The sequence below is a fragment of the Pseudorca crassidens genome, chromosome 17 (assembly GCF_039906515.1).
Source record: "Pseudorca crassidens isolate mPseCra1 chromosome 17, mPseCra1.hap1, whole genome shotgun sequence".
NCBI lineage: Eukaryota > Metazoa > Chordata > Mammalia > Artiodactyla > Delphinidae > Pseudorca > Pseudorca crassidens.
Window position 1 is genome coordinate 16,921,541 of NC_090312.1, and position 23,965 is coordinate 16,945,505.

Consider the following 23,965-nt stretch of genomic DNA (forward strand, 5'->3'; position numbering starts at 1 on the left):
TACATTAAATTTTTCTGTATACTAGGGTGTTTCTGGATTATCTGTTCTGTACCTCTTATCTAGCTCTTGAGCCTTACACTTCTGCTTCACTTAAATTTTTTTTTGTAGATTAGAGCATGTTTTAACATCTGGTAGAGTGAGTTTCTCTTTATCATTCTTCTTTTGCCAAATAAGTCTGGGTTATTCTGATCACCTATTAATGTAAATCAGTTCTCATGAATCAGAATCATCTGCAAAATAAAATTCTGTTAGAATGTTGATTGGAATTGCATTAAACAAATATTAATTTAGGAGTACAGGAACAATTTGCTTATTGTAAGGTAGGTTATGTTAACAGAACCCCACAGGGGAAGTGATGGGCTGGGCCACGCTGAGTGTCTAAAGGCATGGGCTTCCATAGAGGACGGCCTTTCATTGTGTGTTTGGAAACAGGGGTAGCCGACATGACATCCGGGGCAAGGGGATGGAGGGGATAGCATATCCTCTCCCGTCCCTCCCACTGGCCTAGGTTTGAGTTCCACCGAAGAGAGGGCTCAAGGAAGAATTAATGGACTTATTTTCAAGAGCAACCCCCTGGGACTTGGGGCCCCACTTATCTGCTTAGGGGGTCAGGTGACAAACCTGTGCAGGACTCGGGGGAGGGGCATCCCTCCCCTGTGAACCCAGAAATGGCCACTCTGAGGCATTTTCATGCTGGGCAATTTCTTTCTTTCTTTCTTTTTTTAAACACCTTTATTGGAGTATAATTGCTTTACAATTGTGTGTTAGTTTCTGCTTTATAACAAAGTGATGCTGGGCAATTTCATCAGCAGTGGGTAAGGGTCCCTCAGGGCACTGGTGAGGACAGGAGATGGGCACAGCAGAGCAGAGGGGAGCTGTGTCTTTTTGCTGACAACACCCAAATTGACATGTTTAGCCGAACATCAGACTCTTGATTTTCCCCCTCAAACATGGGTCCTGCCCACCCCCCCACCATGTCTACAGCTCTTCATCTCCATCTCTATGGCACACTCAGGCCAAAATCCTCTTTACCTCACCCCCAAATTAGTCCATCAGCGATCCTGTTGACTCTGTCTTCAAAATAAACCCAGTATCGGACCACTTCCATCTCCCGTCTGGAAGCCTCCACAGGCCTCCTGCTTACTTCCTCTCTAGAGCAGCACAGGGATTTTCTTTCTGCTTCTTGATGGGCTTTATTTATGGTTTGAAATTCATTTTGGTACTGAAAAGCAATTAAATGTTATTTTTAATCTCTAAAGGTTTTTTAAAAATCGAAGTATAGTTGGTGTATAATATTATATAAATTACAGGTATACAATGTAGTGATTCACAGTTTTTAAAAGTTATACTCCAGGGGGCTTCCCTGGTGGTGCAGTGGTTGAGAGTCCGCCTGCCGATGCAGGGGACAAGGGTTCGAGCCCTGGTCTGGGAAGATCCCACGTGCCGCAGAGCGGCTGGGCCCGTGAGCCATGGCCACTGAGCCTGCGCGTCCGGAGCCTGTGCTCCGGAACGGGAGAGGCCACAACAGTGAGAGGCCTGCGTACCGCACACACACACACAAAACTTGTAAAAAAAACAGTTATACTCCATTTATAGTACTACAAAATATTTGCTGTATTCCTCATGGCGTACAATATATCCTTGTAGCTTATTTTATGACTAACAGTTTGTACCTCTTAATCCTCTCCTCCTATCTTGCCCCTCCCCCTTCCCTCTCCCCACCGGTAACCACTGGTTTGTTCTCTGTGAGTCTGCTTCTTTTTTTTTTTTTTTTTTTTTGCGGTACGCGGGCCTCTCACTGCTGTGGCCTCTCCCGTTGCGGGGCACAGGCTCTGGACGCGCAGGCTCAGCGGCCATGGCTCACGGGCCCAGCCGCTCCGCGGCACGTGGGATCTTCCCGGACCGGGGCACGAACCCGTGTCCCCTGCATCGGCAGGCGGACTCTCAACCATTGCGCCACCAGGGAAGCCCGAGTCTGCTTCTTTTTCGTTATACTCACTAGTTTGTTGTACTTTTTAGATTCTACATATAAGTGATTTGTGTTTGTCTTTCTCTGTCTGGCTTACTTCACTGAGCACAATACCCTCCAAATCCATCCATGGTGTTGCAAATGGTAAAATTTCATTCTTTTTAAGGCTGAGTAGTATTCCATTGTGTGTGTGTGTGTGTGTGTGTGTGTGTGTGTGTGTGTATCACATCTTCTTTATCCATTTATCTGTTGATGGACACATAGGTTGCTTCCATATCTTGGCTATTGTAAATAATGCTGCTATGAACACTGGGGTGCATATATCTTTTCAAATTAGTACTTTTTTTTTTTTTTACAAAATATACGCAGGAGTGGAATTGCTGGGTCATATGGTAGTTCTATTTTTAGTTTTTGAGGAACATCCATACCATTCTCCACAGTGGCTGCACCAATTTACATTCCCACCAACAGTGCATGAGGGTTCCCTTTTCTTCATATCCCTGCCAACATTCGTTATTTGTATTCTTTTTGATGATAGTCATGCAGAGGGAGATTTTAAGGTAGGAATCAGTTTAGGACACTGTTCTGCATGAAGCCCTCTCTTGGGTCCCATCAGAGTGAACTCCAACCCCGGCCCGTTCTGGTCCCTGCTCCCCTCCCCACTTGCCCCATCACTCCGGCTGCTGGAACAGGTGTATCCCTTCCATCACAGGGCCTTTGCCAGGAAGTCCACTCCTAGAGCTCCTCGTTTTTCACGGCTCCATGTGAAAGTCACCCTTCCACAGAGAGGCCTTTCCCGACCACCATTCCATGTAAAATACTGCCTCTCCCAGTTCCCCAGTCACTCTCTCCCTGCTTTGCTTTCTTCATAGCACCATATATATATATATATATATATATATATATAGTCATTGAGATATAACTGATTTACAATGTTGTGTTAGTTTCAGGTGTACAGCAAAATTGTTCAGTTATACAGATATATATATATATATATATATATATATATATATATATATATATATATAGGGTTTTTCCGTAAGATCTTACAGAAAAACCCAAACAAACTTTTTGGCCAACCCAATATATATATATATATTCCTTTTCAGATTCTTTTCTATTATAGGTTTTTATAAGATATTGAGTATAGTTCCCTGCATAGCACTTTTTAATATTCAAAATTTACTTATATATTTTTGTGGTTAAAGGAAGAGGCAGGAGAGAGTATCTACCCATCTCCTAATACAGCAGCCACTGGCCACATGTGCCTCTTTACATTTACATTAATTAAAATTAAATAAAATCTAAGATCCGTTTTCAGTTGCACCAGGCACATTCCGAGTGCTCAGTAGCTGCATGTGGCTGGTGGCTACTGTATTAAGCAATGCGGGCCATCGCTCTCATTGAGGGATGTTCTACCGGACGGCGCTGTTCTAGAATATAAACTCCACAAAGGCAGGAACTCTTCACTGTGATTTCCCCGGAACCTAGAGCGGTATTTGGTCCCCAGTATGCTTTCCATAAAGACTGGCTGAACGTTAAATTAACTGCAGAGTGGCTACCCTGAGGGAACTGCTGCTGATGCAGACCAGTGATGTACGGGAACATCTCTCGTGGACGCTCAGTGATGTGGGTGCGTGCACGTGTATTGCGTGCATGTACATTGCACGTGTGTGCGCGCACACACGAACATGCCTGCACTTGCACGTATGTGCACATGTTGCACGTGTTGTGTGTGCATGCGCACAAGCCTGCACCTGCACGTATGTGCACGTGTGTGTGTGCACGTGTGAATGTGTGTGAGTGTGCACGAGGGCTTCTATGAGCGGAGGAACTCGGTAAGGGAAAGGAGGTCCTACAGTTCTGTAGGGGTTACCACTGACGTAGCAGAACATGGCCAAATCTTTGCCGCCTATCCAAGAGGCCTGGGCCTTTGAATTATGATTTTTAAAAGAGAGGGAGCAGAAGACGACTTTTCTTTTGCAGAACAAAGAAATTGGGCAGGAATAGGTGCAGGGGAGAGCAGAGACTTTTTCATAGAAACTCCTTTATCTAGAATTATTTAAATCTGTTGACAAGTGAGGCCAAGAAATGAGCCAAATTTGTGGTGAAATATCCTAAAAGCTTTTTGATGTTCTAAGAACTGTGGTTCAGAATAGACGGTATCTTCTAAAACGTATTTGGCAACCAGGGGTGAAAACCACAGCAGATTAAAAAGAAGGGAAGATGAAGGAAGGAAAGAGAGGGGTGGGGAGGGCTCAGAAAACAGTGAGCCTTTGAAGAATTCCTCTCCCAAGGTCCCCCCAGTGAAGCTGCAAGAACCACTGCCCTTGGAAGAATAATCCGAGCACAACAAGGGGGTGAGTGTCTGCAGAGCAGTGGAGACTTGGCGTCTGTCTTTCTGAAAGTCTGTGAGCCACCAGCGAGGGGACCAGCGCCACGAGGCCTGCTACTCGCTGGCGTGAAGGCTGCATATTTCTGGCCAAGTCTTCAGGTTCAGGTGTACACTTGCCCAAGTTAGCAAAAATAAAAAACAAATGAATGCATGAATAAAATGCACGTTAAAACTCCGACACAGTCCCTTCCGTGGCGGGTGGTGAGTATCCCAGCAGACCGGCTCCATGTCGCGGGCCTCGCCCTGGGCCAGTTTCCCGGCGGGTCTGAACTGCGTGCAGGCACGTTCTGTACCGACCTGAAAACACTCCACTTCAAAGCAGCACCGAGTGGTCCCCAGGCTGCTCCAGCCACTGTGCTGAGGGCCGAGCGGTAGGTGGGGAGCCTCAGAGCCAATCCCTGCCCTTGGGGGGAGTGGCCCGAGCAGATTAGAACTAAACACCATTGTGTTTAAGATCCTGGTGCCCAGAAGGAGGGGAGAGGTGAGAAGTTTCCTTCCTCTATGGCTCTTCTCCATCATGCCTCTTTCTGTCTTGAATCCCACCCCTCACAGCACAACTAAGAGCATCACACGTACATGTTACACGGAGAAGGAACCCAAACACCAAGTACAGACTCTTGCCTCCTTTGCCTGTTTTTGTGATTGATTGGATTTTTTTTAATATAAATTTATTTATTTATTTTTGGCTGCATTGGGTCTTCGTTGTTTTGTGCAGGCTTTCTCTAGTTGTGGCAAGAGGGGGCTACTCTTCGTTGCGGTGCGTGGGCTTCTCATCGCGGTGGCTTCTCTTGTTGCGGAGCACGGGCTCTAGGCGCATGGGCTTCGGTAGTTGTGGCTCGTGGGCTGTAGAGCACAGGCTCAGTAGTTGTGGCGTACGGGCTCAGTAGTTGTGGCTTATGGGCTCTAGAGCGCAGGCTCAGTAGTTGTGGCGCACGGGCTTAGTTGCTCCGCGGCATGTGGGATCTTCCTGGACCAGGGCTTGAACCCGTGTCCCCTGCATTGGCAGGTGGATTCTTAACCACTGCACCACCAGGGAAGCCCCGATTGACTGGATTTTCCTTTTATCCACTATGGTATTTATTATGTGCCACAAAGAAACCCCAACTAGTGAGAAATGACACCACCTTGGAATAGATAATATATAAGGAAAGTGGCCAGCCTGTATAGACAATTATGAACAACTCGTTCCTGGATGTCTGTGCAGGGCTCTCCCGTCACCACTTGGTGCTTCTTCAGTCATCATTCTTCCTGTTGTGAGTGGAATGCAATTCGATTAGAACCCTATTTACTGAATATGGGTTTGGGCCAGAACCCTGTGGATACGGGGCATACAAAGATGAAGAAACCATGGTTCTTGTCCTCAAGGAGTTCACAGCTGGTGTATTAGTCAGCTCGGGCCGCCATTACAAAGTGCACAGACTGGGCGGCTTAAACCTCAAAAATTTTTTTCTCACGGTTCTGGAGGCTAGAAGTCCGGGACCAAGATGTCTGCAGGGTTCGTTTCTTCTGAAGCCTACCCGCTTGGCTGCAGATGGACCCCTTCTCACCGTGTCCTCACATGGTCTCCCTTCCGTGCGTGCCTATCTCTAATCTCCTCTTCTTACGAGGACACCCGTCAGACTGGACTAGGGCCCACGCTGAGGACTTCATTTAAGGTGACTTAATCCCCTCTTTAAAAACCTTATCTCCAAATATAGCCACATTCTGAGGGTTGGGATTCCAATGTATGAATTTGGGTGGGGACACAATTTAGCCCTTCACAGCTGGGCGGGGCAGGGCCATCTGAATACCCCTCGATGGCACACGGTGATCCCCACGTGCAGCCCTCAAATCCTGTCCGAGAGCCTACAAGTGCCAGACACACTTGTAGGTCCTGAGGATGCAGGAGTGAGCAGACAGGAACCTCTGCTCTTGTGGAGCTCACATTCACACGAATAAACAAGCAGAAGCCGACACTGATAAGCACAAAGGAGAAAAGTCAAGCAGAGAAGAGGATGGGGTGGGAAGTGAGGTGACCTATGATTATTTTATCTTATTGAAGTGTAGTTGATTTACAAAGTTGTGTTACTTTCTACTGTACAGCAAAGTGATTCAGTTATGTGTGTGTGTGTGTGTGTATATATATATATATATATTCTTTTCCATTACGGTTTATCACAGGATATTGAATATAGTTCCCTGTGCTATGCAGTATGACCTTGTTGTTTATCCATTCTATATATAATAGTTTGCATCTGCTAACTCCAAACTCCCAATCCATCCCTCCCCCATGCCCCCTCCCCCTTGGCGACCATAAGTCTGTTCTCTACATCTGTGAGTCTGTTTCTGTTTCCTAGATAAGTTCATTTGTGTCATATTTTAAATTCCACATATAAGCGATGTCATATGGCATTTGCCTTTCTCTTTCTGACTTATTTCACTTAGTATGATAATCTCTAGGTCCATCCATGTAGCTGATAATGGCATTGTTTCATTCTTTTTCATGGCTGAGTAGTATTCCGTTGTATATATGTACCACATCTTCTTTATCCATTCATCTGTCAATGGACATTTAGGTTGCTTCCATGTCTTGGCTATTGTGAATAATGCTGCAATGAATATTGAGGTGCATGTATCTTTTCAAATTATGGTTTTCTCCAGATATATGCCCAGGAGTGGGATTGCAGGATCATATGGCAACTCTACTTTTAGTTTTTTGAGGAACCTCCATACTGTTTTCCATAGTGGCTGCACCAACTTATATTCTCACCAACAGCGTAGGAGGGTTCCCTTTTCTCCACACCCTCTCCAGACTTTGTTATTTGTAGACATTTTGATGATGGCCATTCTGACTGATGTGAGGTGGTACCTCATTGTAGTTTTGATTTGCATTTCTCTAATAATTAGTGATGTTAAGTATCTTTTCATGTGCCTGTTGGCCATCTGTACGTCTTTTTTAGAGAAATGTCTATTTAGGTCTTCTGCCCTGCCCATTTTTCTTTTTTTTTTTTAATTTAATTTCATTTTTTAAATTATTTTTTTAAACATCTTTATTGGAGTTTAATTGCTTTACAATGGTGTGTTAGTTTCTGCTTTATAACAAAGTTATCAGCCATACATATACATATATCCTCATATTTCTGCCCATTTTTCAATTGGGTTGTGTGTCTTCTCAATATTGAGTTGTATGAGCTGTTTGTATATTTTGGAAATTAAGCCCTTGTTGGTTGCATCATTTGCAAATATTTTCTCTCAGTCTTTAGGTTGTCTTTTTGTTTTGTTTATGGTTTCCTTTGCTGTGCAAAAGCTTATAAGTTTGATGAGGTCCCACTTGTTTATTTTTGTTTTTATTTCTATTGCCTTGGGAGACCGACCTAAGAAAACATTGGTAAGATTTATGTCAGGGCTTCCCTGGTGGCACAGTGGTTCAGAGTCCGCCTGCCAATGCAGGGGACATGGGTTTGTGCACCGGTCCGGGAAGATCCCACATGCCGCAGAGCAGCTGGGCCCATGGGCCATGGCCACTGAGCCTGAGCGTCCGGAGCCTGTGCTCTGCAAAGGGAGAGGCCACAACAGTGAGAGGCCTGCGTATCGCAAAAAAAAAAAAAAAAAAAAAAAAAAAAAGATTTATGTCAGAAAATGTCTTGCCTATGTTCTCTTCTCAGAGTTTTATGTTGTCATGTCTTTTTTAAAAAAAACTTTTATATTTATTTATTTATTTGGCTGATCCAAGTCTTAGTTGCAGCATGTGGGATCTTTGTTGTGGCATGTTGGATCTTTCAGTTGTGGCACGCTGGATCTTCACTGCAGCATGCGGACTCTAAGTTGAGGCATGCGGGCTCTTGTGGCATGTGAACTCTTAGTTGCGGCATGTGGGATCTGGTTCCTTGACCAGGGATTGAACCCGGGCCTCCGGCATTGGGAGCATGGAGTCTTAACCACTGGACCACCAGGGAAGTCCCTGTCATGTCATTTTTTTTTAAAGTCTTTATTGAATATTGCTTCTGTTTTATGTTTTGGTGTTTTGGCAGCAAGGCATGTGGGATCTTAGCTCCCCAACCAGGGGTTGAACCTGCACCCCCTGCATTGGAAGGCGAAGTCTTAACCACTGGACCACCAGGGAAGTCCCTGTCATATCTTATATTTAAGTCTTTAAGCCATTTTGAGTTTATTTTTGTGTATGGTATGAGGGTGTGTTCTAACTTCATTGATTTATATGAGGCTGTCCAAATTTCCCAACACCGCTTGCTGAAGAGATGGTTTTTTCTTCGTTCTATATTCTTGCCTCCTTTGTCAAAGATTAATTGAACATAGGTATGTGGGCTTACTTCTGGGCTTTCTATTCTGTTCCATTGATCCCTATGTCTGTTTTAGTACCAATACCATGCTGTTTTGATTACTGTAGCTTTGTAGTATAGTATGAAGTCTGGGAGAGTTATGCCTCCTGCTTTGTTCTTTCTCCTCAGGATTGCTTTGGCAATTCTGGGTCTTTTGTGGTTCCATATGAATTTTAGGATTATTTGTTCTAGTGCTGTGCAAAATGCCACAGGTAATTTGATAGGGAACCTATTAAATCTGTAGATTGCTTTGGGTAGTGTGGGGCGGCCTGTGATCTTAAGCAGAGAGGCCAGGGACTCCTTCTGTGAGAAAGCCTCACTGGAGCATTCAGACATTGCAGACACAAGGAGGAGAAAGAGTTTATGAAACACAGAGGAGGCCGAACTTAATTGTGTAGGACAGGCGGGAAAAGGATGCTAAAGGCTTCACAGGGGAGGTAACTTTCTTCTTAAAAGAAAACGGTCTTGACTATGATTAATTGAAATTTTCCCTACTTTGTTGATGAACCCTCATAACAACCCTGCAAAGCAGTGGTCATTAGCCTCAATTGATGGAAGAGAGAACCCAGGCCAGGGAGGATAATTGCCTTGCCCAAGGTCACATGACTAGTTCATGGCAGAGGTGGGATTTAAACAAAGTCCACTCAAGCTGCAGCCGTTCTCTCTGCACACTGCACAGCCTCCCTGGGTAAACAGGGCTCCAAAGGCGGAGTTGGATCCTGCCGAGAGAATGAGAGTGATTCCAAGTAGAGGAACAGAGTACTGCCAGGCAGAGGACACAGCAACAGCAAGGAAATGTCAGAGGAATGACAAGGACTGAGGCTAAAGGGCAGGCGTGAGGGCAGCCCAGAAGTGCCTGACAAGTCAGGTTGGGCTAGATTGTGAAGGGCCATGCTTAGGAGGTAGGATTTCATTCTGCTGGTGAAGGAGTTGCAAGGCCTTTTAGGCAGGATCATGGAAGCAGCAGGGTCTGGGAGATAAGTTTGGGGGGGTGGGGATGGCAGGAAAAGAAGGCACAGTAATGAAGGTAATCCCCAAGCCAAACAGATGAATAATCATCTTTAACCTCAAGTTCAATAGTCAGGGCCCAGGCTGCTAAGAGACATCCCTCTCTCCAGTCTTTAGGTTTGCTCTTTAAGTAGATGTTGAGGGCTCTTCACTTTGTATTTGGAACTATCTCCCATTCAGTTTGGACTTCCTTCTCCACCAAGGAGTGGCTGGATAATTTGGGTTTAAATGTGGCAAAACGGATTCTCCCTTAATCATTTTCCCGGTAACAATGATGGCGAACATTCACTGAAAGCTTAGTATGTGCCGAGTGCTAAGTGTTTCATTTCTCAAAAACCCTATGTAGACACTGAAGCTCAGAGAGGTTAAGGAGCGTGGCCATGGTCACACAGCCTGGAGCAGTAGAGTTGGGATACAGATCTTTAAGTGTAGGCAAATCACCCGGTGATCTTGTTAAAATACAGATTTGGATTCAGTAAGTCTGGGGTGGGACTGACATTCTGCATTTCTAACAAACTCCTAGGTAAGGATGACACTGCATGGGTGGAAGGCTCTCCAGGTGAGCACTTTCCTGCTGTCATCCCCTTGGTCTCCCTCCTCCCCACTCTGCTCATTTCCAGACACAGGGCACTAGCATTTCCTGACCTTTCCTGGGAGTGACCTGTGGCCCTCAGGGGGAGGAAGAATGGGTCAAACTGTCAAATCAGCCCCTGGAAACTGTTTGCAAGGTGGCTTCCACATAGCCTGGCTGTCAGATGAGGGAAATGTCCAGGCCTTGACCTCCCTAGGGAGGCTCTGGGGAAGGTGAAGAGTCAGACTGCAGAGGCCCCCTGTGGCCGGGGTCTCTAGCCCGAGGGGGGTCAGAGGTTGGAGTTAGTGGAGGAGCCTGGGGCCCTCGGGGGAGGGTGGGTGGGCACACGTGCCACTCTCAAGGAATCACACCTTCAGGCTCCGGCGGGACGCCACTTCTGATTTCAGAGCTTTTCACTGGGGCTGTCAGAGGAAATAACGGGACTGTCTCTGAACTTTCAAAGGAAGCATCTTGTCAAGACATCAAAGCCCAGAAGGATGCTTTTAGCTTTGCTGGGTCTTCTGACAGAGCTGTTAACAGATTCTGCCACAGTTCATTAAGGGTAGATCTTTTGTGTGTGTGTGTGTGTGTGTGTGTGTGTGTGTATGATTGTTCTTTTATGTTTTAAAGTCACAACACTGTCCTCACTGCACTGCACCCCAGAAGAAGGAATTCTGATGGGCAGGTATGTTATGATGGTGATGGTTGCGGGGAGATAGGTGGAGAAAGGAATGGGATGCAGGGATCCTGGGTTTTGCTCTAAGCTCCCAGCTCTCTCCTCATCTGTCTCCATCCTTGTCTCCATTTATCCCAGCTGTTAAATGGGAGAGGCTTTTGAAGTGTCACTGGTGACCCTGAGTTAATTCCTGAGCTTTACTGATTTCTCCCAAGCTTACCTGAAATCTAAACTTGAATTTTGGGGGTGGGCCTATAGGGTGGTCCCCAAACCATCAGATGCCACCTGGGGTGCTTTGTAAAAATGCCCATTCCTGAGCCCCAGTCCAGACTTATTAATCCCAAGCATCCAGGAGCAGGCCGAGGAATCTGCATTTTTAGCAAGCAGCCACCATGACCGATGGGCAGCCAGGTTCAGTGGCCTCGGCACGAAGCCATCAGTTGGCCTCTCCTGATTCAGAAGTGGTTGGGCTCAGGCCAACCCTGCGCCGTGAAGATGGGAAATATTCCTCGCTGCGTTCTGTGCTGGACCAGGATAAATTAGCGTGCTCCCCGGGGAATGACAGTTCGGAGGATGATGCAGAAATGGGGGAAGAATTGTACAAAGGAACGATGCTGGAAGAGAAAAGAACACAGAATACAGGGCACTCGATAATGGAGCGTAAGACATCTTTAGAAACAACAGGGTACATAGCAGCAGAGTCGGTGGCTGGGGAGGTGAGCTTTAAGAAGCTGTTTCCCATTATCTCTGTGCTTAACTTTTTTTTTGTTTTTTGCAATACGCGGGCCTCTCACTGCTGTGGCCTCTCCCATTGCGGAGCATAGGCTCCGGATGCACAGGCTCAGCGGCCATGGCTCACGGGCCCAGCCGCTCCGCGGCATGCGGGATCCTCCCGGACTGGGGCACGAACCCGTGTCCCCTGCATCGGCAGGCGGACTCTCAACCACTGCGCCACCACGGAAACCCTGTGCTTAACTTTCATTGCTCAGTTTCGCAGACTTTTTTTTTTTTTTTTTTGAAGTAAAGAAGGGTTTGCTGATCTGGTCAAATGTAGGCAGGATAATGTAGTCACAAGATGCCATTTACAAGCATAATCTTTATCATTCCCACAACACCCACAGACGGTGATGCTCTCCATTTCACAGATAAGGAAACCGAGGCTCCGAGAGGTTAACTGGCTTGCTGAGGAGGGTGGAGCCCCGACCATCCTTGGCTGTACACCCACTGCTGGGTCCCGGTAACACACAGTTGCTAATGGTTAACAATTCCATTTCCTGACACTGGGTCTATAAATTAGGTTCCTCACAAATTCTGAGTGGCTCTTCCCCACTGGGAGTGTTCAAAAGAGTAAGCTTTTAATTGAATTGTAATGTCTTTTTCAACTTGCTACTCCGAGATGCTCTCTTATTAGGTGGAAGAAAGCTTGCGTGGTCTCTTCCAGCCAAAAATTTTCAGTGGATGAAATGAAATTCATGAAATGAAATGGTGACATTAGCGTCATCATGCATTTAGGTGACACAGAGCTCTGATAGGAGGCTGGGGTCCTGCTAGCAGTGGGTAGGAGTGGTGACTTGAGGTGGGGTAGGAAGTACGCAGGGACAAAGAAAGCCGGCCGCGCCTGAGAAGGCAGGTCCATTTTGGGCCCACGTGAGCCTGGGGCCCAGAATTTACTTTTACTCAAAGCAATGAATTCCAATGGCTGTCCTGCTCCCCCTTAGTTCCCACCACTAGTGCCCACGTGGTGGGTGGAAGGGGACACAGGCTGGAACCAGGCCTCCCGGTTTGAATCCTGGCTCTGCCACTTACTAACAGCAGTCCGCCCTTCTCTGGCCACAGCTGGGATGCCCACTGCCCAGGTCCCGAACCCACATGCGGCCTGGAGAACACCAACCACAGCACGCTCGTTCACCGTTGCCAGCCTCAGTCCTTGCGTCTGTGAAATGGGTGGATCTCCACCTGCAGGGTTGGACTGAATGAGACGCTTTAAAGCTGGCACGATCTGGTTCCCTAAAAGGGTGACTTTAATGAGTGAGCTGGTATTAGTGATGAGGGACTTGACAAAGTGAGGTTCAGAGGTACCGTTCTGCCCCTCGTCCTTCTCAGGTCCCCCTGGGAGCATCCTGACCTTTTCCCCCACAGCCCCTCAGCTGCCAATCCCCGTGCCAGGTGCTGTGTGTTTACACGCGCTCATCTCACCTGAGTCATGCTGCTCCGACATACTCATCTTCTGTTCATACCCACAGAAATTTCTATGGCAACTGTGCCAATATCTTTAATTCTCCCAACTTTCCCTCTCGGTTTTAGTAGAAGATTTTGCTTTCTATCTTGCTGAGAAGATCAAGGTCACTTTCTTCCCCATCTCCACACTCGTCTCTTTTCTCTCTACATCGGAGGAGGTAGCGGGTCTCCCTGTTATAAGTTAACCCATCCACCTGGCCTCGAGGCCTGCCCTCTGCTCCCCAGGGACCCTAGCCCAGCACTCATCGGCTCCCTCAACTCTTATCTCCCATCACTGGATCCCCTTCCCTTTGGGTTATGAGCACCTCGGTTTGCCATTTCCCTAAAAAAGTAGACGAAAGCAAAACAAACATGAAAAGCAACATCAAAGTTCCCAAAGCTGCTCAATTCCACCATCGTCTACACGTTATTATGCAACTCCTGCTTCCTAGGGCAGAGGCTCCCGAGTGAAAGAGACTGGCCTTCTGGGTCTGGCGCCACCACTCACTGGCGTGTGAACCTGGACAAGTTACACCCGTCCTCCGAAGCCTCAGCCTTTCCATCAGTAATCTGGGGATGAAAATGGTACCCATGGGGTGCTGGGGTGCTCGAAGGGGTGCTGAGAGTATCCAGAGAGCTCTCTGCGCACAGCATTTGCCTCCGGGCCCCAAATACAATAAGCTCTGAGCCTGCAACGCAGGGACGGTACCTGCTGTTAAGATCATGTAACCATCAAACATCTCAAAGGAAGTTCGAGATGACTGCTGTCCGCCCCTCCTGTTACTGCCCCGTTCATCCCTCACCTCTGCGCATTCTGTCCTCCTTGCTCTGTCGACGCTTTTCTCTTAAACTGCCAAATATATCCCGCATCACTGCCTCTGTGGGGCAAACTGCCTTCCTTAAATCGCCTCCCCTTGGCTCTCCTGGGTGGTGCCCCTTGTTCTCGTCCTGGCAGCTCCTACTTTGCTTCCTCATCCATTTTCTGCTGTCACCTCCATGCTCTGGGCCTCTTCTCATCCCTCTCCTCTCCATTGTCCTTGGTGATCTCACCCATCCCAAAGCGCTAAACTCACCCTTACAGACAGACGTCTACCAAACGAGCCTTTCTAGCCCCGGCTCCTCTTTGCAGAGCCCCAGACCTTCCTTTCCCACCTCTAGCTGACAGCGAGGACAGGCTACATGGACTTGTAACCGGACAAACGCTGGAGCAGCCGCTCTCCACTGAAACACGATGTTTTGAACAAGACCAAGATGATTCATGAAGACCAAGGAAAATAATACATGAATTCAAAACAAAAAAAAAATGCACAATCCACTCCCACGCAGTTGAACAGACTCTGCTCCGTCACCCCCACCTGGAAGGTGGCTCTAAAGAGGAAATTTGGTCTTGGCGCCTCTTCCGAGCGTGGCTTCTGTGTGTGTCTGACCCTCACCGGGAGCCTCAACTTGAACACGTGTAGAACCAAGCTCCCCACCCGTCTCCCAAACCCGATCTTTCCGTAACACTCCTCATTCCCAACGGAAGCATCCCGGTCTTCTTAGTCATTCGGGCTGGAAACCCAGATTCCTCTTGCTCTCCACTCCCTCCCCACCCCACAGTTAATTATGTCCCAGGCCCTCCCAACTCTGCTTCCACAATGGCATCCTTCATTCCTCCGCTCCAGGCAGGGTCCCCCCTCCTGGCTTCTCCCAGCAGCTGCAATGACTCCCTACAGCCTGGCCTGGCCTCTGGGCTTCACCTGGCTGTGGCAGGCACTGCCTGTCCGGCAGCCCTTCCTCCTCTGGCCAGGGCAGTCCACTTCTTTCTAGAGAAAGACCCCCACCCACTCGTGGCCCCTGTGGATCCTCCAGCAGTGGGCGTGTGATTTGGTCCTGACCACTCAGTACATCATGTCCCCCCACGAGAGTGAGTGATTTAAGGAGTGGCCTGACGACCCAAGTGGGGCGGTCGGAACCAGCTGAGTTGAGAGGTGCAGAGGCCCCATCACATCCCTCTGCATGCCGCCACGCCTGAATCTGACGCACGCGTGGGCCTTCCCTTCCGGCAGTTTGCGTACGCCAGTCTGATGGGCTTTCTGGCACCCATGACTGAAAACGTCCTGACAGACGCGGATTCAGGCCAACCTCCTCGCTGCCACCTTTCTTTCTAAGACGGCAATCCTCAGTCTTTCCCTGACAGTAGACGTGCTAGGTGACATGCCCGTTTGCAACGTTCTCTCACTCTTGTCATGTTGGGTATCATTCCACACCATTCTCTTTCCCTTAAGAAAGAATCTCAGGATGTTAGCGGGAGTGCCATTCATATAGGGCTAACCTGGAGTCCTTGCTAATCAATAAAAGTATATCCTAAACAAACGTCAGTGCTCTGTTTTCAGAAACAGATCTCTTGCCACTGCCTATGTCACAACTAATGCCATGATTAAACGTCATGTCTCTAAACGTGAATCTGACCATGTCATCCTCATCTTCAAAACCTCCTTAGGAGTATTGGGAACTGACTGTGAGCGGTGCTTTCTGCCACCCAATTTCACCTCAGTGCTCCATTCCTGTCCTACAGCAGTCCTGGTGTTTTAAAAGGGAAATACAGCAGAAGACCTATTCTTTGGAAGCAGAAACATGGACCTTGGAAAAGAGAACACAGCTCAGATGTTCATTCATTCATTCACTCATTCATACATTCATTCATTCCTTCATTCCTTCTTGAGTGCCTGCTCTATGCCAGACACTGCTTTGATACTCAGGAAATAAGACATAAGATTCCTGCTTTCAAGGTGCCCACGATCTAGGAGGGGGAGACAGAAAATTGAAAACAAAGAACTTGTAGATAGTGGTTAAGTATTTACTCTGCAAAGAGTTCTTAAAAATGATGTGACGGGGGCTTCCCTGGTGGCGCAGTGGTTAAGAATCCGCCTGCCGATGCAGGGGACGTGGGTTCGAGCCCTGGTCCAGGAAGATCCCACATGCCGCAGAGCAACTAAGCCTGTGCGCCACAACTACTGAGCCTGCGCTCTAGAGCCCGCGAGCCACAACTACTGAGCCCACGAGCCACAACTACTGAAGCCCGCGCGCCTAGAGCCTGTGCTCCACAACGAGAAGCCACCGCAATGAGAAGTCCACGCACCACAATGAAGAGTAGCCCCCGCTCGCCACAACTAGAGAAAGCCCACATGCAGCAATGAAGACCCAACGCAGCGAAAAATAAATAAATAAAATAAATACATTTAAAAAGAAAAAAGAAAAAAAAATGATGTGACGGTGACTTAAAGACCTACTTTCATTTTTTTTTTTTTTTGCCGTGCCACCTGCCTTGTGGGATTTTAGTTCCCCAACCAGGGATCGAACCCCAGCCCTTGACAATGAGAGCTTGGAGTCCTAATCACTGGCCCACCAGGGATTCCCCAAGACCTACTTTCAAGGAGGTAATCAGGAAAGCCTCTTTGAGGAGAGGACATCTAAGCTGAGCTCTTCATATCAAGAAACAGTAAACTTGACACAGTAACGAGTATCAATGAAAACAGAGGCAGAGACTCCCTGACTACCTGTGACATTTGAAGTTCACTGCAAAGTAATTTTCAAATTATTAAGTTATTATTTAAAAATTATATTCCCTCTCAAAATACTTTTTTGGGAAAGGTCTTAAAAAGCTGCATTGAAAAGTACAACTTTTCACTTGCTAACATGAAAACAAAACTCTTCGATGGTTTCATAATGGGAAAAAGTTCTTTTCCCTACTTGGGACCGTTGAGAGATAGATGAGCATGAGATGAGTTGAGAGCTCCAAACATCTCCAAAAAACAGGAGGGAAAAGTCTAGACCTGTGAGTCTAGATCAAATAGTAAGAGAAATTTTAATCACAAGGAATACTTTGTATAAAGTGGATTAAAAAACAAAACCATAGCATACGGTTTTGTTTTCTATTAATAGATTGTTATTGGAGTATAATTGCTTCACAATACTGTGTTAGTTTCTGTTGCACAACAAAGTGAATCAGCCATATGCATACACATGTCCCCTCCCACGCTCCCTATCCCACCCCTCTAGGTCATCACAAAGCACCGAGCTGATCTCCCTGTGCTATGCTGCTGCTTCCCACAAACTATCTATTTTACATTTGGTAGTGTATATATGTCAATGCTACTCTCACTTCGCCCCAGCTTCCCCTTCCCACCCTGTGTCCTCAAGTCCATTCTCTATGTCTACATCTTTATTTCTGGCCTGCAACTAGGTCCATCAGTACCATTTTTTTAGATTCTATACATATGCGTTAGCATACGGTACTTGTTTTTCTCTTTCTGACTTAACTTCACTCTGTATGACGGACACTAGGTCCATCCACCTCACTACAAATAACTCAATTTCATTTCTTTTTATGGCTGAGTAATATTCCATTGTATATATGTGCTACATCTTCTTTATCCATTCATCTGTCGATGGACATTTAGGTTCCTTCCGTGTCCTGGCTATTGTAAATAGTGCTGCAATGAACATTGTGGTACATGGCTCGTTTTGAATTATGGTTTTCTCAGGATATATGCCCAATAGTGGGACTGCTGGCTCATATGGTAGTTCCATTTTTAGTTTAAGGAACTTCCATACTGTTCTCCACAGTGGTTGTATCAATTTACGTTCCCACCAACTGTGCAGGAGGGTTCCCTTGTCACCACACCCTTTCCATCATTTATTTATTTATATTATTATTTTAAAATATTTATTTATTTTTGGCTGCATTGGGTCTTCGTTGCTGCACGTGGGCTTTCTTTAGTTGTGGCAAGCAGGGGCTACTCTTCGTTGAGGTGTGTGGGCTTCTCATCGCAGTGGCTTCTCTTGTTGGGGAGCACGGGCTCTAGGCGTGTGGGCTTCAGTAGTTGTGGCACGCAGGCTCAGTAGTTGTGCCTTGTGGGCTCTAGAGTGCAGGCTCAGTAGTTGTGGAACACGGGCTTAGTTGCTCCGTGGCATGTGGGATCTTCCTGGACCAGGGCTCGAACCTGCGTTGTCTGCATAGGCAGGCAGATTCTCAACCACTGCGCCACCAGGGAAGCCCTCCAGCATTTATTGTTCCTAGATTTTTTGATGCTGGCCATTCTGACTGGTGTGAGCTGATACCTCATTGTAGTTTTGATTTGCATTTCTCTAATAATTAGTGATTTTGAGCATCTTTTCATGTGCTTCTTGGCCATCTGTATGTCTTCTTTGGTGAAATGTCTATTTAGGTCTTCCATCCAGTTTTTAACTGGATTGTTTGTTTTTCGATATTGCGTTCCATGAGCTGTTTGTATACTTTGGAGATTAATCCTTTGTCTGTTGTTTCATTTGCAAATATTTTCTCCCATTCTGAGGGTTTCCTTTTTTTTGTTTGTTTATGGTTTTTTGTCTTGTTTATGGTTTCCTTTGCTGTGCAAAATATTTAAGTTTAATTAAGTCCCAATTGTTTATTTTTGTTTTTATTTCTGTTACTCTAGGAGGTGGGTCAAAAAAGACCTTGCTGTGGTTTATGTCAGAGTGTCTTTCCTATGTTTTCCTCTAAGAGCATACGGTTTTTTGAAGTCAAAATGAAGCAGTATCTTGATGGCTTATAAATAAAGACTTTGCACCCAAATGCCATTCTCTGCCTTTAACGAGAGAAGCCAAAGGAGAAAAACCAGAATCAAGAAGGTTCACAGGGCATCGGAGTTGGGAGGCTCGTAGAGGTGACCTAGGCCTGCCTGTTAGGTAAGGCCAACCTTGAGATTTGGGAAGGGACAGGATATAAGTATGGCGAGAGGACCCAGTATCTCATGGCCTATCTGCCCAGGCAGGTGGGTGAAGTTTCTCCCAGAGGCGGTTGTGTTGGGGTGATGGGTTCTGCTGGGTGGCTGTCTGTCCTCAATGTCATCATGGGATCAAGGTGTTTTGAGCTGAACTAGTCTTTAAGAAGCCAGTTAAGCAGAGTGGGTATGTCTACTAGCTTTGGAATTAGAACAGACTTGGGTGTGAATCGAGGCTCCATCCAACACTTACCACTGTGATGAATGATAAAGCAGAAATTAGTGTGGTAGAAAGAGTACGACAAAGGCAAGTTTAACTTGATCCCATGGAGGACTGTAGATCCCAGCCAGGACAACCGGGAAATCATCTCTGTATGCGTCTGCCTGGGTTTCATATCGCAAATCTATCACATTGTAGCATCTTTACACCCTCTCTTTCTCTGAGCAATAATCTTGTGAAAAAAAAAAAAGCAACAAGATTAAGACATATTTTGAAGCAAAGTGGCTTCATTATTTTTGCAGTTAGTTCCTGTTGCTATCATCTTCTTCAAGGCAAAGCATCCTTTTTCTGGGTAGAAAGAATCATAACAGCCACCACCACACACAGGCCCACACACCCACAAACACAGAAAACCGGGGCTGGGGGAAGAGTGATGTGTTTCTGAAAGCAGGAAAAAAAAATCTCCCTGAGACAGAAAGAAAAAGGAATCAATTTTGGTTTTACGTGTCACATAAATAAATAAGGTGCTCTCAAGTGTTTCAGATGGGTCCACTCTGATTTACAATCCATCATATTCTGCTATCAAAACATTTAGAGAGGCTGAGAGACTGCAGGGATTCATCATATCGACAGTTCCCTGTGTAACCTTTTCCTTTTGCTCCTGCGGGTGATTTGCACACACTTCATCTTCTCGGAGCTGGGAGAGAAGTGAGATTTTTCTGTTCCCCAGGCATGCATCAGGGCGAGACAGGGCTTTTCAGCAGATGCTTAAATTCTGTCAGATCCCCTTCTCCATTCTAGCCCCCACCCCTCCCTCCAGCCCTCCAGCCCCTCCTTTGCATTCCCAAACCCACAGCTTTCTCTTGAACCCCTTTCATCTCTACCTCGAAGAGACTTCCCTTTATCTCAAAGCCTGGGATAAAGGCTGAAGGTTTACTCGTATTCTCTGATAGAATGTCCTCCACAAAGCCATTCATCCAAGCCAGTTAAATCCCAGACAAAAGTCTCACAGATTTAAGCCACATCCAGGGGTTGTATTTCTGCATCTCTTTGCATGGGGCCCGGGGTACCACAGGCTGAATCATGGGCCTCAAAGATATCCAGGTCCTAACCTCTAGGTCCTGTGGATGTAACCTTATATGGCAAAAGGAACTTTGATGATGTGATTAAATTAAGGATAGTGAGATGGAGAGATTATCCTAGATTATCCGAGGGGACCCTAAATATAACCACACGTGTCCTGATAGAGGGAAGCAGAGGGAAATCTGACTACAGATGAGGAGAGGGCGATGTGAGGATGGACGCAGAGATTGGAGTGATGCACTGTGAAGATGGGAGAAGGCACCACAGGCCAAGGAATGCAGGCAGCCACTGGGAACTGAAAAGGGCAAGGAGCCGGCGGAAGAATCTAGCCCTGCCAACACCTTGACTTGAGTCTTGTGGATCTGACTGTTGACTCTTGACCTCTACAGCTTTCAGAGAACACATCTGTGCTGTTTTGAGCCAACACCTTTGTGGTCATTTGTTATAGCAGCCATAGGACACCCTACGGTGGGCCAGCTGAGTGAGGTTTGCAGCCTGTGACTCTCCTGTCACTCCACACGTCCTCTTTGGTGAGCTTCTGCTCCCAGGCAGAAGCTGGAGGCCCCAGTTCCACCAGCCCTGGAGAAGTAGGCTGCTGTCTCTTGGGAACGAGTAATGAGCTGGAGACCACAGCCCTGTTGGACTCGGATCCACAAGGCCAGGATCTGCTGCCTTCAGTTTCCACAAAATTGCCACAGTTACAGGATGATTCCCTCTGCTCCAGATTCTAAGATGATATTCTTTAGGGAAACACACGTGAGCATGCACAGATTCACACCAGCACGGCCTATTTGCTCTCCCTGCAAATCAGGTTCCGGATTCACCTCCCTCACCTTCCATGGCCACCACCCTGGCCTAGGTCGCCATCACCTCTCATCTGGGCCCCTGTGATCGCCTCCTGCCTGGTCTCCCAGCTTCCCATTCATGCCCCACCCTCCCCAACTCACTAATCCTCCAGAAAGGTCCTTTAAAGTCATAAGTCACATCTGCTTCCATATCCTGACGCTCAGACTACACCCCCGGTGATTACACGAGAAACTTGGGGTGGGGACCAAGCTTCGGTGTGTTTCAAAGCTCCCAGGTGATGCTGATGCAACCGCTCGAAGGGAGTGATGACGGGACGCACATTTGACCTACGCCCTCAGCTGTACCCCCGTGTTCAGAACACCTTTCTCTTGGAGGTGGAGTTCGTTACCTTGTGTGTGTCAAAGCCGAACTGTCTTTAAGGTGCCCTGATCCCTATCTTCCTTCTCACTTCCCAGGGCTGTGGGGAGGGTCACAGGAGATGACGGGCACACAGGGGTCTACCTGCTTTCTCCCCTCCCCCTCCCCCCTTCCTCTCTGTCTCCTTTCTTTCCCCCTTCCCTTGCCCATCCCCCTCCCTCGTCCTTCCTTCTTGCTGTTAAAGGTCATGTAAGGGATGTGGTAGGTCACTATGTGGTGGCACCTTCCTCTCTGGGCCCAAAGCACAAACTTCAGCCCCTCCCATGCAGCCGGCAGTGCACAGCTCCTGCAGAAATACTGTTGGCTCCTGGGGGTGCAGACACAGAGCCCTTGCACAGCTGCACCCTAACACAACTAAACAGCTTCAGCCAGGCAGGGTGGAAGCCAGTATTCTTGGACAACTATGGGCCACAGACTACAAACTTGAATCCAGGCTTGTCCAGCCCCACTTAGTTTACAAATGAGGAAACGGAGGCTTAGAGAGCTATCAGTGCCCTGGAACGGTACAAGGACCAGGGGGTTTTGGACAAGTGGCCTCTGCTGGCCATGGGCAAGGCCTGCCCCACCTGGACCTGGAACAGCTCTCAGACCAGGGAGGGCTCCCATGATAACACCGAGGACCAGCCTTGGGTTGAAAGGGAGAGGATTCTGTTTGGCTTTGCCGACACGATGTCTTGGTTGAATAGACCAAGGACTGGCCGGGGGGGGGAGGGTGGAGGTAGGAGTGGGTGTGCCGGCCACCCACTCCCATTCCCTCTCCAGCCCTCAAGTCTGGTCGTGTCCTGAGTTTCCTCACTCCCAACACGGTGGGGACTCACAAGGAAAATGGGAAGGCAGGGTCTCTTTTGGGATCACCTTCACCATGGGGGCAAAATTCTTACCAAATCAGTCTCGTGTGAAAGGGCCCGAGAAAAGAATGATTTTTTTTTTTTTTACAATTTAAGCTTGAGAAGGAAGCTGTAGGGGTTCCCTACTCTTCCAGCATCCCCCTTGCACATTTTCTGAGCAATTTTGCAAACTGCTGCTCTTTGGTAGAAAATTACTCGTCTGTGTGTTCCTCTTTGCCAACAGCCCTCCCCATCTCCACATCAATAATAATAACAGTAACGATGCTGACGGCAGTGAGCGCCCCTCAGGTCTGGAACGTGCGTTACAGTTCACAGAACGTTTTTACGTACATCGTCATATAGGAGCTCTTAATCCTCAGGAGGCAGAGCAGGAAATATTATAGCCTCTATTTTCCCATAAGGCCCCTGAGGCTGAGAGGAGGTTTCCTTCCGTGATGTCTCAGAACCTTCTTTACACCAGCTCTCTACTGTCACCTTCCTGCTGTACAAATAGGAGGTACAGCGCTGAGCTGGCCTGCTGAATCGATGTCCGAACCCAAGCCTGATCCTTCGCTTGCCTTTGTGGTTTCTTTTTTTGGTGGGATACAATATTAATTAATTATAACCAACCACATGGCCTCCATAGCTTCCTATATAGTTAGGTCTTTATTGGCAATTGATGTACTCTATAGATCAGTGTGAAAAAGACTGTAAGTTATGGATATATAAGGACAGGAAACAAAATAATACTTAGTGGATTTTTTTTTCAGACATGAGGGGCCTGTCTTTGTGATTTTTTTGTCCTTTTCCAGAGGAATTTCCAGCCGACAGTCAGAAGGCTCCAACATGCTATGACCCTGGGTATGGGAGCTTGGTCAAAATATTAAAAAAATATACGCTGATGAATATCAAGGAGCAAAACCCTATACACGAATGAGAAATGGGGTTACTTCTTGGCTGACTGAATGGGTCGGAATGGTCACTGAGCATTGGTTGATTGAAATATCAGCAGGCCCACAAGGGAAGAAATAAAAAAATTAGTACGTCAGTGTCATGAGTGGTATTAGAAAGAAACACGTTATAATATCATCTTGTTCGACAGAGCATTTCAGAGGGAAAAGGATATCTCCGTTTTCTCATTTGTATCATGGGGATACTAACTGCAAGTATTCCTCAGAAGGTTGTTGTGAGAATCAAACAATGTGATCCATTGAAGAAAAGCACAGTACAACTTGGTATATGGAAAGTATTCAATGTAAATATTCTAACCAATCAGAGAATAAAAACAGTAATAGCAACAACAATAACAATAGGACGTCCTATTCTCTTTTCTGCAAACCCAACTTGTTCCAAAGCCAAGATGGTCACCTGGCCACCACAGTTTTCTGCCTGCAGGGGCACCAGACTCTCTGCCACCTGGGCTGGTGACACAAAGTCATCTCAGCTACTCCCTCTGGTGCCATTATTCCTTTGTGTGCCCAGGGCGTGCTACCTTAGCTCATGAGTGTCTCTCCTTCCATCTGAATCCAAGCTCTGTCATTTGCTTGTAACATTGTACATGTTTCCACACCAGTCCAAACCATCATCACACCTTGTCCGGACTGCCGAAATGGAATGGCTTTCCTTCTGTCCACGGTCTCCACTGTTCCAATCTGCCTTGTGCCTGCTGCCAGGCACATCTCCCCCAGTCTCTGACTTTCCTCCATCTCTTACAT

General features: G+C 47.1%; 2 protein-coding genes across 7 annotated transcripts in view; one reads left to right on the forward strand and one right to left on the reverse strand.

Annotated features, from left to right (window-relative positions):
• Positions 1 to 23,965, forward strand: part of DERL1 (derlin 1) — a 124,874-nt gene that overhangs the window by 79,512 nt on the left and 21,397 nt on the right. The window lies entirely within an intron of this gene.
• Positions 1 to 23,965, reverse strand: part of ZHX2 (zinc fingers and homeoboxes 2) — a 173,437-nt gene that overhangs the window by 17,990 nt on the left and 131,482 nt on the right. The window lies entirely within an intron of this gene.